Source organism: Rhineura floridana, chromosome 5 (assembly GCF_030035675.1).
Source record: "Rhineura floridana isolate rRhiFlo1 chromosome 5, rRhiFlo1.hap2, whole genome shotgun sequence".
Classification (NCBI taxonomy): domain Eukaryota; kingdom Metazoa; phylum Chordata; class Lepidosauria; order Squamata; family Rhineuridae; genus Rhineura; species Rhineura floridana.
The window spans coordinates 143,203,147-143,229,582 of NC_084484.1; the positions used below are offsets into that span (position 1 = coordinate 143,203,147).

Sequence of the window (26,436 nt, forward strand, 5' to 3'; positions counted from 1 at the left end):
GGTGTTTTGTAAACCATGAGTGACTTCATATTGGGGTTCCAAATTATATTTAGAAGGTTAACTGAACGTTTACTGCAGCTGACACTGTGTTTTTCCTTATACACCAAAGTTTGTGTGGATTTGTTCTAATTAGTATCTTGCTATCTGCCTTATTTAGGTATCAGATGTACATGCTGAAGCTACCACATTTGTATGTGTCTTCTGTTTTGGGATATACAAAATAGGTGTTGCTAGTATGCTGAAAGGCAAGGCTCTCTATTACTAAAGGCAGCTTGGAAGGCAGAGCAAAAGAAGGAACTTGGAGCAAATAATTTAGAAGTAAAGCTCAGGCAACGATGTCGCTGCAGTGACTGAAAAAAATCCAAAGCTATCAGGACCAGTTTACAAAAGAATTTAGCATATCCTCGTGAGGTCTGATTCCCTTATCTCATGGATAGCCTTAGCACACAGTGAAGACACTTCACTGTAACCTCTTTTGCTACAAAGATGAGCTTGAGCACAATTTCCATCCAGTGTCCTCATTTCTTTCAACATAAAAGGCAGGAATTACCAGTCGACTATTATCCCAAAATAATCCTGTTATAATACTGCACTGTGACATTTATAATGTGTATTACACATATATGCATATTACACTACTCTACAGATCTGGGAAGAAGGCAAGGTAAAAAATGCAAATGTTTAGCTCCACAGTGGCTGCATTCAGATGTCATAATAAAGTTGCCCCTTTGTTTATGATGGTAGCTCCCAAAGTTTTCCCCACAGACCATTGCTGATGGTCTTGGTGGACCACTTCATGACTTTTCTGCCTGTTGTAGCTATTGTAATGCACTGTGCTTGAATCTGTATGATTTTTAATTGTATTTTTATTGCTTCTTTTATTTCTTATCCTGTATTTTATTTATTACAATTTGCATTCCATTTGTGAAATGAATCAAATTTCTCTCCCATCACTATCAACAGATATACACAGACGTAAACATGGTGAGGCCACTGTGGATCTGCACTTGCCCCTTTTTGGACAAAAGCACATCCATCCATCCATCCATCCATCCATCCATTTATTTATTTATTTTGTATCCCGCCCTTCCTTCCAGCAGGAGCCCAGGGCGGCAAACAAAGCACCAAAAAACTTTAAAACTTCATAAAAACAGATCTTAAAATACATTAATACAAAACAGCATTAAAAACAATAAAAAAAACAACCTTAAAAAAGGGTTAAGGGTTGCAAGAGAATGTTCAAGAGCAACCAATTCTTCCTGTTTCCAGCAGAGCATGACTTTGAAGAGTGCTGATTGCCTGCCCCTTGTGCTGATTCACAGAGCCCCCTCTCTGATCTGAGCAATGCTTCATTTTTTTATTCAATTGGCTTTTTAAAAAAATGTATTGAATAAATGTTTAATCAGATAAACGTGCCAGAGACCTAAGTTTTTGTTTTGTTTTTCCAAAAGCCAATAGTATGCCTGAAGAAGGGAGATGAACAAAAATCAACATAAATGAATTAACAGCCAGGCACATGTGTCATTAAAGGAGCAAAGGCAGCAGAGCTTGCTTTTCAAAAGAAAAACAAGTATGTATGCATCCAAAGATTTATAAAATTTCTACTGAAATGTGCACATACAATTTCAGTCTTTCTAAGAAAATGGCAATGGGATAATGGAAAGAGAATTAATGTTTGTGAAAGAGATGGTAAGACACGCATACTCTGTATGCATAGTACCCCCTGACAAGCCACTAAAGGCTGCTTCACACATTGGTGTTATTTGTAACAGGATCTGGATGCACACACCTAACACATTGCCATCCATATGTTAGGAGACATAGGCTCTCTCCAGGAGGAATGAATGTTTGTGTCAGAAAACACATTTTATGTGTTTGTTTTTAGTATTCTTTTTTTACTTTGTATGTTGTTACCTGCCCTGATATCATTTTTAAGATGAAGGGAGGGATATAAATTGTATAAATAAATATATACATAAAGTAAGTAAAAGATGTGTAAAACATGAATTTGCATCTACTGCTTTATTAGGTTAGGTTAACAGTTAGGTTGGTGGGTACTAGGGAGAGAGCCTTTTCTGTGGTGGCCCCCACTCTCTGGAACTCCCTCCCATGTGATCTCCGACATGCCCCTTCCCTAGACGTATTCCGCAAGGCCCTGAAGACGTGGTTATTCCAACAGGCCTATGAGGTCCTTGGGACGGGTAAATCTCCATGATTTGTCATCTGTCGTATGCTGCTAATATAACCGTTTTTATATGTATCGATGACTGTCCAATATTTTATTTATTGTTATTATGTGATTGCATTTGAAATTTTTGTATTTTATCTCATTTTAATGTACGTCGCCTAGAGTGGCTAATTGCCAGATAGACGACTAACAAATTAATTATTATTATTATTATTATTATTATTACAGATGCAGCATAGATCAATAGGAGACAAGAGCTGAACCCTCCATCTACCCATACTGTTTGCCCTTAACTATGCACCCCTCTTATTGTTTTCCTGGTGGGGCTATGAAGCTGGAAATAATGTTGACCAGGAGCAGAACAGATGAAATAAAATTATTTAATTTTTATAGTGCCCATTTTCAGTTGGAACTAGGTCTCCCGGGCAGTCCCCCATCCAGGCACTGAGCAGCTCCAGACCTGTTTAGCTGCTGGAGTGTTGCTGCATCATGTGCCATGATCTGCATTTGGTGGCAAAAAGCACAAACAGGGGAGAGTTTAGTTTTCATCTTCTCCTTGCATGCACTATGTTTTCAATCACCCCTCCCCAATATCTATAATTTTGGTAGGACCCAAATTCAATCTGCTACTGTCATGCCTAGACTGACTCTTAGCTCTTGCTTCTAAGCAATCCTGATTCCATAAAAGCTTAGACAGCGGTAGATACTCTGATGCTTTATATAAAATAGTAATGTTTTATATACCAGTCAACTCCTAATCCATCTCACTACCTCTAAGTCTTGTTGAGTTAAATGGGTCCTCTTTTGCTACATCTCCCATTCTGTTTTTACAAACATACTATCTAGTTTGCCTTGCCAAATCCATTCATTTTATTTGTTGTATTTATTTAGAAGTTTATATACTACCTTTCAGCCTATCACCATAACCTAAAACAATACAGAGTTGTCAGACAAAGATTCAACAGGGGGAAAAAAGCTGTAACCCAGAAACCAGATATTAAAATCATAGAAGGGTTGAAGAAGCCTCTGGGGTAAGGAATTCCACAGCTTGGGTGCCACAAGTGAAAAGGCCCTGTTGCACAGCTAATCCTTGCCCCATCCAGTGGGTGCTGTTTCAAACATACTAGAGAAATTGCCTTTTTAGTCATATAAATCACCCAGGAATCCTCATCTTCCTTCTCCTGCCCCTGCATGCTGTTTATCTCTACCTTGTTTTCCTACTACATTTTTATGTCCTTTGCCCTCTATTATTCCCAGAGCACAAAGATAGCTCTAGAAAGTAATGGTCTTCTCTACATTCTGTTACACCCAAACTGTTGGCCCCTATAATATACACAAACACCCCAAAACACAGAGGTTTGCTGATTATGATTTAAAAAAAGGGGGGGATGAAAATCTGTGATGTCAGTAAAACCGAGGCTGCAGCAAAAAAGCAGGGGGGGGTTTCTTGGTCTTTCTCCTTCACTGAACACCCACTCCAGGCTATTCACAATTTAGCCTTGATTATTTTTAGTAGCAGCTTATAGACTCATCTGCTGAAAAGCAAGGTGTAATTAATTTTCTTTGTGGAATTTCTTTCTGACATGAGTCTTTTGAGACTACAGACATATACACAGCATTCAGCAAGAGTTCACAAACTGGTCATAACATTCACAGTTAGTAACACAGAACTGCTGAGGAAATAGTTTGTGCACTATGGCCTACATCTATAGCTGTCTCTTGTCTCTGGATTTCAATGCAACTGAATAAATATTGATCCCTTTGTCCTTTGTCTGCATATGCTAAATACACTACATATTGTCTGCAGCTTTTAGGAGCTAATCCATTAAGACTACACCACATTAGCCACAAAGCCAATATTACATTCAAGTAAAATTAAAATGCTGATGGCAGTTTACCTTTAGGTGCCTTCCCTTAAGATGGAGAAACAGTACATCTCAAATGCTGAAACTCTCATCCACAAAATGGACAGATTCATACAAAAAGGAAGGTAATTAGAAATATTTCCTGGAAGAGTCTGCCTTTCCTTAACTGAAAAAAACTAATATATTCTGTAAGCATCAGGGCAACACATGAACACTGTTGGTATATGTGAACTAACAACTTACACTAGATAATTACTAAATGTGAGGCATCTATGATGCACAACTAACCTTCCCAATCCCTCCCGCCCCCATGCTGGAAGCCATCAGGAACCTATCTATTTTGGTAAAATATACAGGGAAAAGTAGGTAAAATTCCTTACATGCAAAAAGCTAGATGGGTGAGAGAAGAACTCTTACCTAGATCCACATGTAACATTCTCAAATTTCCAGGAATATGTCTTGAGCTTGTGCCGTCTCTTCCTCTCCCTTATGCACTCAGAATCTATTAGTTACTTCCTGTTTAGTGGAGATATAGTATACTGTTACAGCTGAACAAGCAACCTATGGTTTGTGCTTTCCCTTCATACCAGACTTGCAAACCATGGTTTGGAGGAATGTTATGTGAGAACCAACCTTAACTATATGGATCTTTTTTCTGTGGCAGTATTCCATCCGGTGAGCTCCCACCTCCAGTCAGAAGTGGTACAGATGAGACAAAGCTTTGCCACCTCATCTGCTATTGGTGAGAACTGGGTGTATATCACAGATTTTGTTTCATTCCCCTAACAGCCCTAGTAATATTTGATTTCCCAGCAGTACTATTAATACACTGCAAGATGTTGGAAAAGTCACTTGTCCTCTCCATGCACCAGTTTCCTTACCTGCAAGTGATACTAACACTACTTAAGTACCTCCCCAGGATGTACATAAAGCTTTATCCATTAGTGACTTCAAAGTGCATCAATATCCTCAAAAGCCTGGTGCTATGTAAGCAAAAATAATTGTTAGAGTTCTAAAGTAGGTCCAAAGCTATTTCAGGTATTACCAAAATGCTCTGTTGAGGTACATTAAATTGCTATTGTACTGAAAAAATAATTAACAACCTACATTTTGGGGGGTCTGTTATGTGAACTATTTAACTGATTAGTGATTTACTCAGAACCTTGGAGCAATCAAGGGAGAAACCATAAAACATTAAAAGCCAAGTCTTTGAAGAGTTGCCTTGACAAACTAAGATAAGAACAGGGACATTTTATTCTGCTTATTAAGGATAAGGAGCATATTAAAGCCAAAGTAATTAGACTTGCTGGTCAAAAGGCATCCCTTCTGACAACATATCAATGTAACCAAAAATAAGGATGGAGCAAGAAATTGCAAAATTGTTCTTAAAATCAGCCAAAATGTAAAGCCATCCAAGAGAAAAGACATAGTATTTCAGCTGAAGTTTGTATTCCAATGTAATTTACATAGGATATCTCATGCAACAAAGCAAGGTAACGGGGTCAACAATGGAACTAGAACCAGATGTAAGATTCTGACTCTTCCTAGGTAAAATTGGGCTGCTCCACAGGCACAATCTGAAACTTTTTTATGTGCTCAGGACTTTGGGATATAAGGGAGTATAATCACTGCCTCTGCTGATGTCCTGTGTTAGAAACTGTGGGTGACAGAATCAGAGCTTGGAAAAGTTACTTTTTTTGAACTACAACTCCCATCAGCCCAATCCAATGGCCATGCTGGCTGGGGCTGATGGGAGTTGTAGTTCAAAAAAGTAACTTTTCCAAGCTCTGGACAGAATCATAGAATAGTAGAGTTGGAAACAGCCTACCAGGGCATCGAGTCTTCTCCTAACAATAATAACAAGAATAGACCATGAATCTGTTATCTGTAGTTAAACCCTTAGATAACTATTAGCCAATAAACTTCTTCAACCCAGTTTTCTATAATGAAAAATTCAGTCTAGGCTAGAATTTACTCCAGAGAAGGGAGTGGCAGAGGCTAAGACAGAATCTGTGATCCCACCTCCTAATTCTTTGACTGTGGTTAACAACCAATCACAGTACTGCTTAAAACCAAAAGATACAAGGCTAGTACAAGTGTAATGTGTGGGGATTTCTTAAGATCAGTTAAGAGGCTCCCAAAATGTTACATTTGCATCACTTCAGTATCTTTTCACATTTAATGTTGATGTTTGATTTACTTTGTAAACCACTTTGCAAACTTTTCTAATGAAAAGCTAAATGTAAACATTCATAATATTTTATTTATTTATTTATTTATTCAATTTGTATCCCGCCCTTCCTCCCAGCAGGAGCCCAGGGCAGCAAACAAGCACTAAAACACTCTAAAATATCATAAAAACAGGTCTTAAAATACATTAATAATAACAATAATAATAATAATAATAGCAGCAGCAACTGAACCTTTCTAACTTCAGTTGACTGAATAATATTGGATAACCTGCAATTTCCACATCTAGGAAGCATACATTAACGTGGTGAGGGGATTTCAAAGAAGCTGAGAGCAATGCTGTCAGGAGTCTAGACCAAGAGGCTAGACTCCTGGCAGGGGCACCCAAGGCAGAATGGTCAAAGCTGAGACACCAGACTAAGATGCATCCAGACTCACAGGAAGGCAATGGTAAACCACCTCTGAATACCTCTTACCATGAAAACCCTATGAACAGAGTAACCAAAATGCAACACGAGATAGTTCTGGAAGATGAAACCCCCCAGGTCAGATGGCACTCAGCCAGCTACTGGGGAAGAACAATAGAAAAGTACGAGTAGCGCTGTGACTAGACGCCACTGGGTCAAAGTTGAAAGGAAGCCCAGAGGCTGATGTGTACAGATGCAAAAGGAGAGTCCGGAGTTTACCACATACACAATAGGAACATGGAATGTGAGAAGCATGAACCAGGGAAAGTTAGAAATTGTCAAGCTAGAAATGGAACACAGTACCATTACAATATTTGGTGTGAGTGAATTAAAATGGACAGAAATGGGACAACTACAAAATATTTTATGCAGGAAATGAGAAATTAAGAAGAAATGTGAGCAGTGATGTAACAAAAACAATTAGAAGCTATAACGCAAGGTCTGAGCGCGTGATATCAATGAGAAACCAACTAACATAACCAACATCCAAGTCTACGCTCCAACGGCAAACAGAGAAGACGAATTTGAGAGATTTCACACAGAAGTACAGGAAGATTATATAATTGATAGCTGTCCAGTTCAGAGCGAGAACCACCAGTCGGAGACAAAGGTGCAATCAATTCTTTTTTTATTAAAGTAATGGATACATCAAAGGCTGTGTGCCTCATAGAAGCCCCTATGCTAACTCACTACAATCCCTAACTGCACTCTAGACATGCTCTGCAACTTGTGAAGAAAGTTGACTCAGCGCCCACTTCCGGGCGCGGTAGCCTCAGATAGGAGAGGTCTTGGGGCGTAACCTCTCACTCCGTCGCACACACGCCCCCTTCTGCCCGGTCTGCTTCTCCTGACGTCGTGAGCACAGTGAGGGGGGGCTAGCCTCCGAAGGCTCATCGGAAAGCACAGGTTCCTGATCGGCAGGCGGGAGAACGGAGGGCGGGGAAGCGTCGGGCGTTTCTAAGATACTGCTCTCTCAGGAACATCCCCCAAAAGTCCCATGGGAGTGCTGGGGGGCTGAGCGCTGCCCCACTGAGAGGCAGGACCAGTCATGGGAACTGGTGGGGCAGGCGACTCGCTCTCTTCCCCAAGGTCGGGGTTAGACTCAACAACAGCTGGATCATCCATGCTCCCTAATGGCTGAGGCTTCTGAAACTCATGCCTTCCCCCTCCTTCCTCGGGAAGGACGCTGGGTCCATCACCCCTGGGCTCAACAATAGCAGAAGATGGAGAAGTTCCAGGCTTTCTGCAAAAATAAGATCAGGAGCAGACTGCGGTACAGATCATAAACTGGTAATACCGAAAATCAGAGTAAAGCTAAAGAAGAGCAACAAAGCAATCATAATGCCAAAATACAATTTAAATAACTGCACAAAAGCAGGTCTACAGCTGAATGTCAAGAAGACTAAACTGATGACAGCAGACTGGCTGGTCAGTGACCGAAATAAATATTGATTGATTGATGACAACAGAAGATTTATGTAACTTTAAAGTTGACAATGAGGGCATTGAACTTGTCAAGGATTATCAATACCTTCAATACCTTGGCACAGTCATTAACTAAAATGGAGACAATAGTCAAGAAATCAGAAGAAGGCTAGGACTGGGGAGGGCAGCTATGAGAGAACTAGAAAAGGTCCTCAAATGCAAAGATGTATCACTGAACACTAAAGTCAGGATCATTCAGACCATGGTATTCCTGATCTCTATGTATGGATGTGAAAGTTGGAAAGTGAAAAAAGCAGGTAAGAGAAAAATCAACTCATGTGAAATGTGGTATTGGAGGAGAGATTTGAGAATACCATGGACTGCGAAAAAGTCAAATAATTGGGTGTTAGAACAAACTAACCAGAACTTTCACTAGAAGCTAAAATGATGAAACTGAGGTTACCATACTTTGGACACATAACGAGAAGACATGATTCACTAGAAAAGACAATAATGCTGGGAAAAACAGAAGGGGGTAAAAAAAGAGGAAGACCAAACAAGAGATGGATTGATTCCATAAAAGAAGCCACAGACCTGAACTTACAAGGTCTGAACACAGTGGTTTCTAACAGATGCTATTGTGGGTCACTGATTCATAGGTTCGCAATAAGTGAAAAACAACTTGAAGGCACATAACAAGAACCTGCAATTTCAAGATATGTTGCTTAAAAAAACACACCTTGCATTGCTTTATAGTCACCTCTGCACCTTAGACCTGTGTATGTCTATAGTAATCTGATGAAGTAGGCTCTTGCATACTGCCATGATTAAGTTTGTTACTCTTTAAGGCACTTTAGCATTCTGTCTATTTTGCTAAAACAGACTTCTGTGGCTACTTTTCTGGAAGCTGCTTCCTCTTTATTTTCTCTACCTTCTTCTCTTCAATTCTTGCCTGCTACTCCTCAAATTCATACCTGCACCCAATCCACCAGACTTCCAACCCCTGGGAATGCCTGGTAGTGGCACCACATGCTCAGCATTTCTTATCAAAGTAGAAAAATTGACAGCATCACATGAAAGGCACAGCATAAAGCAATTGCACCTTGTAATTTCTCTTTCAATTAATCTTATCATACCTCTCTCCTCTGACAAAGATACTGCACCTTTTCACATTCCTAAAGGTTTAATCACAGACAGGATTTATTTACCCTTGTTGAAATGGACATAACGTATCACATTGTTGGGGCTTGGTTGGAGGATGCTTTAAAGCTTTCACATCACATCACATTTTTAAAAAAATTATTAACATCCTTCATTGTACAAGAAAGGGCAATAAATATGAGCGGCTACATACACAGACACTTCAAACTTGATATTCTGACATTTTTATCAATTATAAACTTATTGTAGTTTGACAGTCATTCACATTTCTATTCCTCCCTTTCTCTACTGAATTCACAGTGGCATTCACAGATATGGGTTACCTCACTTAATCCTCTCACCTCTGGAGCATGGGTTAGGCTGAGGAAGACTAACTGGTCAAATGTCACTCTGTGTGCTACATTGTTGAGTGGGAATCTGAATCTGATTTTCCCAGAGTCTAGCACTCTAACTAATACACTGCACTGATGCTCAGTTAATCATAAGAACATAGGAACAGCCCTGCTGGATCATGCCAAAGACCCATATAGTCCTGCATCCTGTTCTCACACTGGCTAACAAGATAACATTGGGATGTTCACAAGTAGAACTTCAATCCAATAGCACTCTCTCCACATGATTCCCAACAGAGTATATACTGCCTCCAGGGCTGTGGAGTCGGAGTCATGGAGTCAGAAGCAATTCTGGGTGGAGTCAGAGTTGGTAGAAATGCACTGACTCCAACTTCAAAATAAAATTAATATTTTAATATTAATAATATTAATTTATTAATATTAATACATTAATATACAGTTGCCATTTATGAAGGAGTCAGAGTTGGAGTCAGACAGTAGAAAAATTAATATACATTTGCCATTTATGAAGGAGTCAGAGTCTGAGTCGGACAGTAGAAAAATAGAGGAGTCAGAGTCGAAGGTTTGACATACTGACTCCACAGCCCTGACTTCCTCTGTCAGTGGAGTTAGAGCATAGCTATCATGGCTAGTAGCCATTGATAGCTCTATCCTCCATGGATTTGTTTAATGCTTTTTAAACACCATCAAGCTTGGTGGCCACAGCTATATCTTGTGGAGCAAATTTCATAGCTGAGTGAAGAAGTGCTCTCTTTATTTTGTCTTGAATATTCACTGGATGGCCTGTGTTCTAGTATTATGAAAGAGGGAGAAAAACATCTTACTATTCACTTTCTCCAAATTATGCATAATCTTACATATCTCTATCACTTTTGTGGGGAGGGGAATTGTGTTGTAGTATCTGCAGAAATTTATACAGCCACAAGAGTGGCTGTATACTATAGCCAGCGTGGATTTTTCACATTCCGCAATATTAAATTGAAAACACCCCCCATGCCATTCTGATACTTCCCATAAGCTCATTTAAAAAAAAAAACCTTACAAAACTTATAGTCTTGAACTCAGAAATGCTTGCTTAACAACCTTCTCAATTTTCATGGTGATACACAGAACAGTCAGAGAGAATAGAGAGTTCAAAGTCTAAAAGGAGAGGAAAAAACCCCAGAGCCCTTTTGGACTTTTTTCTGTCAGAGTTCTCATAATCTGTTGAAATTCATTAAAAATCAGCCATGTTCACAGAGTACCTGGAATCCAATTACTGACATTGCCCCATACTCTGACCTTCATCTTCTGCAGTTTAAAGGTTTTAAAAATGTCTGGCTGATTTTTAATTAATTTAATAAATTTTGCATTGAACTGAATTATAATGTCGGGCATGCTCAGCAAGAACCAACTGTCAGTGTTCTAAAAGCCAGACTCACAGCTGCTTCACTTGCCTAATCAGGGAGCCACACCTACACCAGACTTTGATTTCACTTGAGACAGTCATGGCTTCCTCCAAAGAATCCTGGGAAGTGTAGTTTGTGAAGGGTGCTGAGAGGAGACTCCTATTCCCCTGACAGAGCTTCACTGGCCAGAGTGGTTTAACAGTCAGCTACTCTGACTGAAGCTCTGTGAGGGGAACAGGGTGTCTCCTAGCAACTCTCAGCACCCTTCACTAACTACACTTCCCAGCATTCTTTGAGAGAAGCCATGACTGTCCAAAGTGAAATAAAGGCCTGCTGTGGATGTGGCCAGAGACAGCTTTAGTTTAAATTTGAGTGGGAGTCTACATGTGCGTGCTGGAGAATAAAAAGGTGGGGGAAACCCTGAAAAGCAATGATACTGCCCACAATGTTTTCCTTTTAGCAGCCCGCCACAGTTCCGTGGGGCAGAGCTGCCCGGTGAGTCTCACAGGGAGGGGGAGAGCAAGTAGGCAGCCAGGCAACAACAACAAACTCTGTAGCAGGCAAAACTTCAACAGGGAAGTCTTTCCCCATCACCAAGTCGGGAAAAGCCTCATATGTTGAATTAGATTGCATAATTAATGTGTTCCTTCAAAATGCACCCTTCATTAGGATTCCGAAATGATATTAAAACCGACCCAATATTCCAAAAAGTAAAATAAAGCTTTGTCAGTTATGCAGATCCCAAAAGTTTTGTTTCATGTTAAAAAGGCAGGCACACAGGTGGCGAAATGGATATGGAACAGGTTGACTAGAGGCTTATTCCCTGAAGTGAAGGTAATCATATTTGTATTTAATAGGTTGTTAGCCTCATATGTAAATTAAATATTATAATTAAATATATATTCGTAAATAAAATCTCTCTCTCTCTCTCTCTCTCTCTCTCTATATATATATATAGAGAGAGAGAGAGAGAGAGAGAATGTGGGGGGGCAACTATGCTTTTGCCCCGGGCCCCGCACATGTTAAGGGCAGGCCTGACTGGAGATGCCACAATTTTAATCTAAAGATTAATAAATGCAAAGCATTTGCTCTTGCTATTGAGGTAGGGCTCCTTACCATTCTCTCTCTTCCTCCCCCCAATGCATCTATATGGTCCTTAAATTCAAAAATTTCATAATTGCTTCTAATATTTTTCACTTGTTTTCTAGCATTGCATAGAAGCAATAAAATCCAAAAGAACCAGGGTTTATCACCTTGGTAATAACTCTCTTCCTTAGCTGTTCACCTACACAACAATTTCAGACATGAAAGAAAACTCCCCTCCCCCCCAAAACCTTAAGCCACTCAAATGCATATTTTTATAATAAACTTGTCATATATTACTTACATTTGCTTAAATAAAATTAAATAAGTTGCTAGCATATAAAATGCATACAAATGTAGGATATTGTGTAATCTTAATATGTTTTGCACACTATCAAACAATAAAAAACAAGTTTGCATATGCAGATATGCTATACCAGGTAACCAACTCCAAGTAGTAAGAAAAAAAAGGATTATAAAAGTTTAGTAAAATAATCAAGGATGTAATTGAGCAATTGAGGGATAACATGTGGAGGGGGGGAAAGAGGGAACTTAACTTCTAAACTAATCCACAGAAGAAAACATGTCTCCCTTGCCAATCTTTTTCAAAGAGAATAATGACTGCAAATGTTAGTTTGCATTGTATTTATTATTATTATTATTATTATTATTATTATTATTATTATTATTATTATTATTATTATTAACATTTTCATACCGCCCTAGAGCCAAAGCTCTCTGGGCGGTTTACAACAATTAAAAACATTAAAAACAAATATACAAATTTAAAACCCTTTTAAAAAAAAAAAAAAATTAAAAATACATGCTAAAATGCCTGGGAGAAGAGGATAGTCTTGATCTGGCACCGAAAAGATAACAGCGTTGGCGCCAGGTGCACCTCGTCATGGAGATCATTCCATAATTTAGGGGCCACCACTGAGAAAGCCCTCTCTCTTGTTGCCATCCTCCGAGTTTCCCTCAGAGTAGGCACCCAGAGGAGGGCCTTAGATGTTGAGTGTAGTGTACGGGTGGGTTCGTGTCGGGAGAGGCATTCCATCAGGTATTGTGGGAAAGTGAAATCACTGTTTCTTCACTGAACAGTACACCAACGTCTACTTGCCTCTATGATACTTCTATAATAATACATGAAATTTTAGCCCTGAATGACCGAGTCAGAGAAATGTGTCAAGTTCCTTGTTCAAACCCCAGCTATCCCCCTCCACTAATTATGGGGGGGGTGCGCACATGCACGAACACACACACTTTTCTCTCCACACTACAATCTCTCGCACACACAGTATTGTGCACAGAACTGGGCATCTGGAGAACCTCTTTTTTTCATTTAAACAGAAGCTAGTTTTCAGCCATTAGATGGGCTGTAAAGATTGACTTGGAAAAGCAAAGTGTGGGGCAATGGCTTGTAACTTCCATTGATTCCAAGATTTCAACTGGTCAAGGGGTAGATTAGTCAAACAAATTATGCAAACTAATATATGGAAGTGTGCTTACTTGGAATTACTGAAATCTGAATTGGGCTTTTCTTGTCAAATAAACTGGTTACCTTTAGTGTAAGATTATGCTTTGTAAAACATATACAAACACACACACACACAAAGTACACGTAGTTTGCTCATTGGGTATTCTTAGGAAGATCCCCCAAGGAGTTCTTTCCTTGCCTCCCTTTGAGGCCATATCCTATTAATGTCTGGGAGGCAGCCCACCATTCCAGACCCACCAAGTACATTAACAGAAACCTCCTGCACATTATGAACAACCTGAAGTGATCCCAACTCCTCATGGCAATAAATTCCAAGAATTCCAAGAGAATGAGGGATACTGCTTCTCTGAATCTGAAAACCATCTTTAGATTGAGGGCTGGTTCACACCTGAATGCTCATCACCTGATGAATGCAATTTTTATGAATGTCTTGCAAATATGAATGTAGCATCACACACATCAAAGGCATAAGAACATTTATTTATTTATTTATTTTTATTTGTTTCAACGTAAGAAGAGTCTGCTGCATCAGGCCAATAATCCATCTAGTCCAGCATCTTATTTTATTTATTTATTTATTCGATTTCTTAGTCGCTCATCTGGCTTGCTACCCAGCCACTCTGAGCGACGTACAAAGCAAAAAACATATAAAACATCAAAAACACCAAACACTAAGCAAGAAAGCTAAACAATAACATAGAGACTAACTCAGTAACAATAAGGCTTCTCATCTGTATAGTCCAAAAAGTGCGCCTTCAGATGGAAACTTGTGATGTGAGTCTTCCCACCCTTGCACAAAGACCGTTGTGAGTGAGAGTCCATATGCAAGACCGAAAAACAACACCCCCTCTTGATCTCAGCATCCAACATCCAGTACATTCAGCGGGGGTCGGGGGGTGGGGCGCAGCAAACAAACCCCTTCAAGTCGGACTAACAGGGAAGTTCTCTTCAGAAGCCAACAACAAAGGCATTAAGATGTAAATACTGCTGATATTAAGGGCAAGGAGACAGAGGTCAGATGGTAAGATAGTGGAGGCTGCAGGGGTGCTCCCCTGCCCTCAGCATTCACCAAAAGATCATCGCAACAGCATGGTGTTCCCAGGGACAGGCCGTGGCAGCAGACCTGCCGAAAGGCCCCAGCCCCAGCCCAGCTCCAGCTCCAGCCCGGCTCGATGCAACGGCGGCGGCAGCAGCCCGGTGCAGATGAAAGCACCAAGCTGCATCCCGGTCAGGTACGAGGGAGACGGCATAAAGAGGGGGGAGGCTGCCCCGTATTTCCAATCTTGTTCTCACAGTGGCCAGCGAGATGCCTACAGGAAGCCCACAAGCATGATCTGAGCACAAGAGCACTCTCTCTTCCTGTGGTTTTCAACAACTGGTATACAGAGGCATATTGTCTCTGACCGTGGAGGCAGAGCATAGGCATCATGGCTAGTAGCCACTGATAAACCTTAAGCTCCATGAATTTGTCTAATCCTCTTTTAAAGCTATCCAAGGTGGTGACCATCACTATCCCCATGGGAGCAAATTTCATAGTTTTAACTATGTATTGCTAACCCATTGTCCTTGCTACCCCCTCCCCCTCAGAATCAGAATCAGGATCATTGACTTGATCATTGCCAAAGGCTTTACTTCAGCACTTGGCACATGACTGGTTCATAGATCACACTATAGGTTACGCAGGTCACTAGGCCTCTACAAGGCACTACTAGGCATGGCTACTCAAATAGAAACATTGTTGAAACAAAGGATACACCCCCAGGGATCCCTTATGAAGAGTCAGGGAGGGCATACACCTTGCATGAGAACTGTCTCTTGGACTGGGACTGGGACAGCAAATGGTCACTCCCACAGGTAGGCTGATGAGAGGCCTCAGACTGCTCACACCTCAGTCTGCACAAACGATGGTGCGTCCTTGGTGATGGAGGCAGCGATGCCTTGGCCAGTTCTCTCTCAGGCTCCACCTCTGGCCGCAACTCCTGCTTTGAAGACACAGCAGCTACAGTAAATGGAGTAGGGGTGGGATCAGGAGGCGGAGACTTTACCAGGGGTGGAATGAGAGAAAGGGCTGTTGCTGGTTCTGGGTCCCTGGTAGCCATCAGCACCTTGGGGCAGCTATTGGCTGGCAGATCACTGAGCTCTTCCCCCAGCTTCGTTGACCACTCTGTTCAAACTGCTGGGCCCCTCCCCTGGATCCCAGTCCTCTCCCTCTTCAGAACATCTCTGCCAAGTGTTTTACATGGGTCTCATGACACCCATCTTCTTATGGCATATCTTCTTACATCAACTCACAATCAACACTTTTCAATCTTTGCACACATTCAGTTGATTGCCATCAAGTATATACTAATCATACAAATCAGGTTGGAGGAAAATGATGTACATGCATTTCTAAAACAGTTATATAAATAAGACTCCTGGCCTGGTCATTTAATGGTGAAAATGATAGAAAGCAGAATTTACAAGGTACTCAATGATTAAAAACACAGGTGTTCTGGGGAAGAGAGTTAAATTAGGAAGTTAGGAAGATTGTTAGGAACACAGAAGTTAGGAGGTTAAGTTAGGAAGGTTTGGGAAAAAAAATCTACTGAAGGTTGAGATAAGCGCAGGGATTTTGATTACCTAATGAATAAAGTTTACACTGTACTGAAATACCTGTGACAAATTAATAAAATACAACAGTTTGTCACGACTGTACACACTTAATGTATTTTTAAATGGTTCTTGAGACTGTCTCCTGTGTAACGGAAATTATTTGCAATGTTCATTTGAAATGCTCATTCTGTATTCTGTGTTTCCTCGCACAGCTATTTCAAGGATCTCTAGGAGACATCTCCTAACATTATTTTAAATGACAGGTGATGTGAAAATAAGTTGGTGCAGACACATCCTAGATGCTTTACAGTGTTGCTCTTCTGGCCATTTCACTTGAATTCCACAAACATACATATTCACTGCAAACACCTTGTTAATTTGCCTGCCAGTTTCTTTTAGCTGGTCAGGCAGGTGTTGAGTTTGTGTAATCTCACTTTGCTTGCGCCTGGCTATGTTGTGATTCCTTACCTTTACTGGCATTCTACATTGCAATATGGATGCAACTTCAATAATATTTAGTAGAAACCTCCAAGTCCATGGGTTATATTTAATATAAGGCGATCATTCAGTCAGTGGAACAATATCCCCCTTTCCTCCTGCCACATGCCCCCCAAATCAGTTCTGGGAGATTTGGAGACAGGGCAGGGCGCACAGGGGAAGGGGGAGAAACCCTGTTGTGCTTTGCCAACTCTAATGCTAGCGCAAATTTAGTTGAATACCACCTTATAATTTCATAAAAATTAACATTGGAATGTGGAGAATAAAGAACAGTGGCAGAGCCGTTGCAGTTTCAGGGAAAAAAAATGGGTTGGAGGGTGTTACAGTGCAGAATCACCAAGCTAAACTTATTTTCTTCTTCTCTGAAGCTCTTGACTATCACCACTCAAGTAACATGATCAGTGTTTGAGAAATTTTGAAGAAGTAACATCTAAACTTAGACACCAGTTCTAAAGCCAGTTTTCCTAAATTTATGTGCATTTGGAAAGGCTTTATGTTTGACAAGAAACAGCTGAAAAAATTGGATCTAATTCACAGAGAATCTAATTCATAGTGAGTAGGGAAGTTCAGCATGTGGGCTTTGATTCAAGCCTCTCTTGAGAGTGGGAGACTCTCACCATTCTCAAAAATGCTAATCTTGTCCTGGACAGTACGGTTGCAGCAATTAGCTCTGCAGGTAGCTGGGGAAACATCTAGAACAGTGACTAAACAGACTACCTAGAATGTATTTAATGGGGTGGGGAAACTTTACCACTGTCTGATAATTGTAGTGCTTAATGCCATGTAAGTGGGAAATTCTTGCTTTCAATGGCAGGCATGATAACCATAACTCTCTACTTCGACATGGGAAGCAAAAGTCCAATAAAACATTTGTTAAGTGGGTACCACATCACTATGAAACTGAGCAACAATGCCAGTCTGTTGTCTGTTGCAGAAAAACAAGAGTTTAGCACCTGAAAAGACATCATCGTCATCTGACAAACTGGGCCACAGATGCTCGTGTCACAATAAAATTCTTAATCTTTAAGGTGCCCAAAGAGTTTTAGATCTTTTCATATCAGTGTAAACTTTCTTTTCAACTCACTCGAATTAACTGAATGGATTTTACCTTATATAACTATAGTGACTTCATTTTTATATTTTCATATTTCCCTCTTTTGTAGAGGATTCCATTCCTTTCACTCTTTGATATCATATAGTTGCCACGCTGGCCTCTGACAGCAGAAATTGAACAATACTGGCCTGAAATTTTGGCATTGTTATCCTAAGGTTAGGTCTTAACTGAGTATTTTGCTATTGAATAATCAAATACTAATGGCATGTGTAAACGATAGTCAAGTATTTCCAGTCAATGAATGCTACTAAATGAAAAGCATTACCCTCAATTGGAACTTGCTGGAACACAGCAGAGGAAGTGTGAGCAGTAGCTGGAGCAGGAAGACACATTTTGGACTAGTATACCTGCTACTGCTTCTCTGGGGGCATGTCCTTTGTTGATTTTAATATATTTTCTATTGTTCTGTTGCTATCTTTGAGTCTCTGTTGTCTTCATTGCTATAGTATAAAATTAGATGTTTTATATTTTAATTTTATTTTTTTATTGATTATGTTGAACCTAATTGTCAGCCACTTTGAACTACCTTTCAGAAGTTAGGTACGTACAAATATTAAATGTTTTTTTTTAAACAAAATACAGACAATTGAGACATTTTTCATGAAATCTCCCAAACATTTTCTCCCACCTAAATATATTTAAGGGATAATAGAATGTGCATGTTCATACGTAAGTAGGGATGAATATTGGAAGTGGGAGAGGTCAGCAATGAACTCCCAGAGTTCAGAAAGCCTGTGCCAATTATGAGACAAGGCAAGCAGCATTCTCAATTTCAACTTTGCTTGTAATTAGCTCATCTCAATGCCATCTGCCCCCAACTTTCACTTGGGTCTTACATATTCTGTAAAGTCCTTTCACTTTCTTAGCCATGGACCACTTTATAATATTGCTAGCCATATATCATTTATATACTGTGGAGCGCTATCCAGCATTGGTACAGTTCATTCCACAATCATGACACTAAGAAATTACTATTTCAATTGCAGAAACGGCAGGCCCAAGTGACATGTTATTTGTGGTCCAAAGTTCTAGCTAACAACTATAGTATAAACCATGTCTAACAAGGAACAAAAACTTTATAATCATGTTGTGAACCTAGTGGAATGTTTAATCAAAGGTTTTTTTTAATGCCTCAAGTAATCATCTCCAAATTTGCAAACTTGAATTGATTGGCTTAAGCAGCATCCTAAGCCAACTAATCAGAACAGAACCGTCTAGTTCTGCCCATTCACATATGAAATTTTCACTTTGCCCCTTGCTATAAGGAAACAAGGACATGCACCCTTAGGATAGAAGCACTTACAAAGAACTTCTAGTATCTCACACTGAATGTTCTAGTGGTAGTAAAAATGCAATATCCCAATCAGGGAAGCATAATTGATTTAGCTGAATCATTCTTCATAGGAATGATTGAATTTGTAGAATGACTTTCTCTCTGAGGGATCTTGTGCCATCACTGTGTACTGATTGATAATTGTTCAAGACACACCTCTTTACCCAGGCCTTTGGTTGAGTGGATGTCTTCCCTCCTCCTGCATTATTATTTTATTCATTCATTTATTTATTTCCCCCAGTTACAAGTCTTGGATTATTAGACCAAGCTAGAACAATAGTCAGCAGCAAAAAATAGGGAGTGGGAGTAATATGGCAAACAAAAGAAAACCCCAACCCTTCAAACAAATTAAAAGGATGATTTGCCAAGTGGAAAAATATGTTGATTTCAACCATTTTTACCATGAGTTGAATATCATCATCTGACTATCAAATCAGAGATCTGAGTATTTATTATTATTTATTTATTTTATTAATTGTGCTTTTACACCGCCCTTTAGCAATAAGCTCTCAGGGAGGTGTACAACAATAAAAACAGGTTAAAATACAAGTGAGTATAAATAAAATGCACTATAAAACATATGTGAAAACAAGATTGCAACAAAAAAAATTAAAATTAAAATTTGAAAATTTAAATTTAAATTTAAAAAGCCTGGGCAAAGAGGTACCATACTGACCATTTTGTAAAATGTATTTCCATATCATTCTACAACATGACCCAGTTTTTTGGGATCCTAATGTGTACTAAGGCTGCCTGAAGTGAATGATTCAATAACCAAAATATTTTGTGTAGGAATATGTATTATATATTCAGTATTTACACAGAGATATTTAGTGAGTTTGTTTTTCCAAGTGCACACTGAAAGACATGGTGAGAGCAGATAAATAAGTAGAAAGAATCCCTCAGAGACCTTTAAAAGATTCATGTGCACCCAGCGGACACACCAGTCTGATGACAGAATGATGACTGTGACAAAGACCTCAGAGGTTGCAACTGTAACTTTTAGCAGGAAATCAAAACTGAACTATAGGCAAAACATAGAGACACATCTGTTATGCCTATAGCTAATGGGTATGTGTTTCGGAGGGTGTTTTAATATTTAAACGTATTTACTTATCAATCAGTAAAATAGATTTTACTGATTTTACTCTCTGGAACAAACTACTCCAAAAGTTGGAGGGGTTTCAAGTCTGGATTATGATCAGATTTCTGTAGTTTATATACATATCTACCAAAGGAAGCCTTTAAGCTTAATGTATCTTTTCCAAGCTTATGTCTCCTGGGAGTCTTCATATTATGTACTGTTCTTCCTTCCTTTTAGGCAGAGCTAAATAAATCAAGTAATTTGATCCTCCATTTTATAAGAGATAGGAAACCCATGAGGCCCTGAGATACTTATACTGTTATAATCTCATAAATGGTACTAGAAGTGGACAGGGAGAGCTGGTAGTGAACTAATTCTGTACCATTTGTTATTTGCAGCATCATACTAGTTTAAAGATAATGTTTCTAAAATAAATTTGGCCTTTTCCATCTCTCTATCCACTTATATTCTGCTAGCCTCCAGAGATCTAAAGTTAGCATGCCTCTTTCTGTTCATAAATTACAACCAAAGTTGGTTGCCTCTTTACACATGCACACACCAAAGAGGTGTGTGTGTGTATGAGAATGTGTGTTTCAAATGCTATTAAGTTTGTTTTTTTCTTACCCTCTAAAGCATTTGCTACAGGTTGACTACCCAACTGGACTGATCTGCATATCTGCTCTCCAATCCCAATGCAATACAGAAGTTATTTTACCTAGCTGGCAATGTAATATAAAAGAATGTGGGTGGAGAAAAATGCAGTGTAGTAGAACTAAAACCTCAACAGGGAAATCAACACAGGCAGGTGCTGAAATACTGTTTATTTGGATAATTCATCTATTTTCCCCTTCTGGGCTAGTGACATGGGGTATCCCCCTCTTCTGCATGGCAAGTGCAAATAAAAATTTAAAAATCAATCAATCTAGTGAAGAGAGAATTTTAACTTCAATGGCACTCATATACTGCTAAGTTCCAGTTAAACTGAAAAGTTTGCCGTCTTCAGCAGCAGAAACATCTGGTCGGTTTTAAATTCCCCTTGGATTCCCAACTTCAAAGGGAGTTATAAAGAATAACAAATACATGTACTAGCACTGAAAAAAAATTAGAGCAGCAGGAGAGGATGGTAAAATTGTCCTTATTTGACTGCTAGTGACAGGCTCCACAGGCAGAACTGTGAGAAAATTTCTCAAAAGCAAATCAACAGTGCTTGGAGAGTGGCTCTCTACTGTATGTGAAATTTATGGGATCTCCATACGAGGGAGTCAAACAACTTTATCTGCTAAAAGCGAGCAAAGGTCTCCCATGAAACTAAACTATGTAATTTGTAATAGTCTTCCAGTCTCTCCTGCTTCTTACATTGATCCCCCTCCTCCAGGCTTAGAACATACTGGAACACTATAAAATGGGACATATTACTAGTATCTGCTATATGGCAGAAACAACATCCTCCATAAGACATATCAGAGCTAATGATATGCATCTTTTGCTGTTATGGCAGTGACACATTTGTTATAATAAGTTAGGCAACTGACCTGCAGGATACAGTATGGCTTGCTCTGCTTAAGAAAAAGTTCAAATGTAATATTTCTCATACTTAGTTTTACACATTAAAGTAAAAATCAGCTCCAGAAGCTTTCAGAAGTAAATAAATGCAACACAACTGCAAGGATGCCCCTGCAAGGTGAATTCACTGCCCCCCTCTTCTCCACTGCAGTTCGATGCACCCCTGAAAAGCCTCTCCTGAGGGTCAGGAAACCTAAGCAAAGGCCTGTGATGTGAGTGGGGTCCTGCATTCTAGCCACTACACCATTGCAGGCTCTCTAATGAGTGTAATGGTACATTCAAACTCTGCAGAGTGGGAACATAGCCAGAACTGGCATGAGATAGAGCCTCACCGAATTAATGGGATTTACTTCTAAATAATGTTCCTAGGATCAAGCTTTAAAGATACAGTTCCATGCAAAACAACAAAAGCATAAATAAAATAGTCCAGTGTGTTTGTTATTTATTAAATCGTTTTAATAAAATTAAATGTTAATACAATTAAAAGTACATGCTCAATGAACAAGTACAGTATCTTAGCCTTGCCTTCCATTTTCATTAAAAATGCATAAAATACAAAATTAATGTCTGTCAAACACACTGTGATAGTTTAACCCATAGTAGAATTTAAGTAATACTTCCATGGGAAAAATATTGATTTATCAAGAAAAATTGATTAGTTAAAACGTCTTTCCTTCGGAAAATGTAATGGTCAAACATTTATTTGAAAAACCATGATATGGAATAAAAGTAATGTTTACACTTATGTCATTTCCCATAGGATGCAAATTCTGATTCAGAAGTAGTCATAGCTCAATGAGACTTTCATCTAAATGTGAACATTACATGAGTAAAAATAACATTCTAATGGCATTAAATAAATAATTTAATGCAAATTATTCATTAATTCCATTCCTATAGTTACTACAAGAATGCTTTTATTATGACATTCGCTTATCCTGTAACATTTGACAAACTGATTTCATTGTTTCTACAAACTTGTTTTGGGATTTTTTTCCACTGGCTGTAAATTAAGCCAGCCCAAATGGGGCATTTTCCTTGAAAATTACTATTCTAAGAATTACTCTGAACATGCATAATTTACATCTGTGCAGATAACACCAGGAGCAGTAAACAGTGGTGGAAGCCAAGATTTCCCCCCGCATCCAAATGTGCAGCTCTATGGGAGACCACCAGAAGGCACTATTGAGCTCTTTCCCCCTCCAACCCTTTCTCAGGCTCAAGAGGAAAAAGTCAATTCCCATACAAAGAGATGCAATAGCCCCAATTCCTCCCCAGGTCCCATGCACACAGAACAGAATGCCACAAGTGTTTAACAAGATTATAACTGAATTGTATGGATCAACCAGTGAAGAAGTAAATTGAGATTACTATGAAAATTTAAAGGGGAAGATTTTGCCAACTTCGTCCTAAGAGTAGTTAAAACGATACAGCAAAACTGAAATTTATACATACAAACACTTTTAATTTGAACAAGGTTATTATTTCTAGACTCAACACTAACTTCTCACCTGATCTAGAGCATTCTTTTCTCTATTTCTCAAGATGTGACAGTGGTAGCCCATATATATAAGTATAGGTCTGACCCAGTCATGTATAAAACTGTGGTGGTGCGATTCTAAGCACACAAAAGGTGTGTATGGGTACCACGGCACTCATTCCGCTCAACACGACTGAATATTGTTGCGCTCACCCCAATCTCCGAGCAGTGAGAGACATCCAAGAGTTCCTGTGCTTACTCAGTGTTTGGTTTCCACAGAATGAAGGTCAGCAGAGATTGTTGTGTCCTTAAGATATTTGGTTTATTTACACATATACACACATACATACATGAGCATAACATAGAGGGCTTCACAACATTAACGGTCCCAATAGATCTTCCTTTCTCATGGCTTGGATTCAACCTATGCAGAACAAACTTCTCTCTTTGTGCCTTTTCAGCTTCACCTCAGACTCACACTGAGACCAGTTCCTGCCCCAGCCAGGGGAGGGGGGGAGGAGGGCCTCTCTCCTTAAAGAGTTCCTATGGCACACATTGCTCTCATGGTTAAATCCTTACACATGTTAATGGGGGCCACTTGATAAACTTTGCTGAACCCATTAGCCTATGAAAGGAACTAGTTTGATAAGAGGAGCAGGTTTCTTTGGTAAAACTGTGCCTGTACAGATTCTAAATCAGTGGCTGGAAAGTGGGTCCAAAGACACCAACCATCTCAATCCCTGCAATTCTATAGCAAGATTTTACAACACCCCTCCAAAAAAAGAGAGGGGCAGTTCTATCTCATAAACTGATTGCTGTGAGAATTAAATATGTAAATAAAGTTTTTAAAAGCTGATATTTCTAACCTCAGATCATCCTAGAGAGGGAACACATAAGCAAGATGGTCATCAGTGAAAAATTGAACAAAGTGGGGGAAGGATATGACAGGCTCCTGGTATATCTTGCTTTCTGGGGCATACAGAACACTGGAGCAGCCTTTCCCAACCTTTGGGTCCCCAGATGATGTTGGACTATAACTTCTATTAGCCCTAGCCAGCATGGCGAATGGTAAGAAATAATGGGAATTGTAGTCCAGCAACATCAGGGAACCAAAAGGTTGGGAAAGGCTGCACTAAAGAAGTGTTTGTAAAAATCATTGGTGCTGGGGCCAATGTGTATATTCAACTGCCACCATGCGGAGAGCATTTTAAGCTGCTCTCTGGGAGGATGGTCTCCACACAGCAAGTTGTGCAGATTGCTTGCAAAACAGGGCAGGGGACTTCATGCCACAGCAAGCCTGGTATTTTGGAGACTGGTGGTTCTGTGGGGTGGGGAAATCATCCTGATGTGCCTGGCAAACCACAGCACACAATAGAGACTAGATGCCACAGAAGCAAGTATATTCTTCAAGTGTACCAACTCTGATTCAGTGTGGTTATATTTTATTTTTTCTTTTAAAAAAGGTACATTTTCTCAACTGGATACACCAATAACTTGTGCACTGTATCTGCATACCGCTGGATAAAAAAGTAGCAACACAAAACCCAGCAGTGGTAGGTTGTTTTAAATTACTGCGAAATACTAGCATAATTATTTCTGACTTTTGTGCACTTAAAGGCCAGTTGAAGCTGAACAAGGCATTTGGTTCATTGCATCAAAGCAAACTGGTGGTACTCTTTTGTTAACTATGTGTCATATACATAATCAAAACAGCTGCCTATTTTATTTATTTAGATTTATAATGCTACCCCATCCTAAAGACTCAGGATAGGTAACCTCCTCTTATAAAAGATACAGTCATATACAATATATACATCATATGCAATGTTATATCAAATTCATTTGCTTTTATCTATCCTTTCCCAACTGAACCCTAAGCCTAAATCCAGCTGCACAAGTAGAGGTCTAACAGTGCTCAGGCTTGCAGTTATGCACGAGAACAATATTAACTGTGGTCCACAGATAACCATGTGTTCAAGGGCCATTCCTAAAAGATGCTAACATCACTGACATTATGTAAGAAATGCAATAGTTACTGCTAACCATCGGATATATGAGACCCAAATCTCACCATCTGATTATATATATATAATCTGATATATGCAACTGACAGGCCGAGTCCATACCTGTCACTGATAGACATTGGGCCAATCTCTATGTGCATTTCTATTCTAAAGAGCAGCTTCACCTGCATTCTAATCACCATCAGTATATTAGCACTGCTCTGAAGGGATCACCAGAAATTTTATGGCAAACTCTTAAAGTTGGGTGGTGAAAGAGAAGGAGAAAAATGAAACTGTTTTCTGAGTGCAGGAAAAAAGCAACAAGTTTTCAGGGCGGGGCTCACTGAAATAGCCTAAAATGCTTCCTACTTTTGCCCCCTGCAGATGTTTAGGGCTGTGCATGTGGGAGGACATTCTTTGCTGATCCCAATCAGTGCTTTTTCCTCAATTCTCAAAGCACTTCACATGCCTTTTCAGTATTCTGTGCAACAACACAGTATCAGGCAGGTTGAAGCTGTTATCCCTGTAGGGTCGGGGGGGGGCAAGGGAAGCGAGGGGGGCAATCAAAGGATACAACAGTTCTGGTTCACTGTCCCAAAACATCACAACAAAGGCTCTAACTTACAAGTAAGTGAGAGAGCTTAATTCAAGTGGGCTATGATATAGATCCAACAGTAGGCTTGGGTTACAGGGATTGCTCCTTCTCCTGCATTGCTGCCCCTCCCCACTGGTTGATGACTTCCCCGGTTCCCAATGAAACTTCTGCTCTGGGGGCAGGGCAGGGAAGAGAGCCAACGAGTCTGCCTGTCCTACCCTAACATCAAGGTTGGATCCTCGTCCTCACTCTTGGTTTGTTCCACTCACACCCTCTGCTTTCTCTTCCTCCTCCTCATTTGCCAAAAACTTCCACCCCAACCCAGACCCTATCAGAATCACAGGGATTATGACAACAACACAAGTCCAGCAAAGATCTGAATCTGGACAGCAATAGTGCTCTGAGTTTCCATGGGTATCTGGTGCGTTATTATTAGGGTCTCTTTTGTGTATTTTAAGATAATTAAAGTGGAAGAATTTTTATACGGTCTTACAAATCAATATATGAACTATTTTAATTCAAGGATACTAGAAAACATATTCTAGAGTAAATC

The 26,436-nt window shown here is 39.6% G+C and overlaps 1 protein-coding gene across 19 annotated transcripts in view; it reads right to left on the minus strand.

Moving 5' to 3' along the window:
• The window catches only part of ZBTB20 (zinc finger and BTB domain containing 20), a 798,165-nt gene that overhangs the window by 388,120 nt on the left and 383,609 nt on the right, over positions 1 to 26,436 (minus strand). Inside the window, exon 7 of one of the 19 annotated variants that reach the window (XM_061628366.1) lies at positions 4,471 to 4,569. The exons of the other annotated variants lie outside the window; for them this stretch is intronic. The gene's annotated coding sequence lies outside the window, so the exon portion shown is untranslated. The remainder of the gene's footprint in view (positions 1 to 4,470; positions 4,570 to 26,436) is intronic. 19 annotated transcript variants of the gene reach the window in all.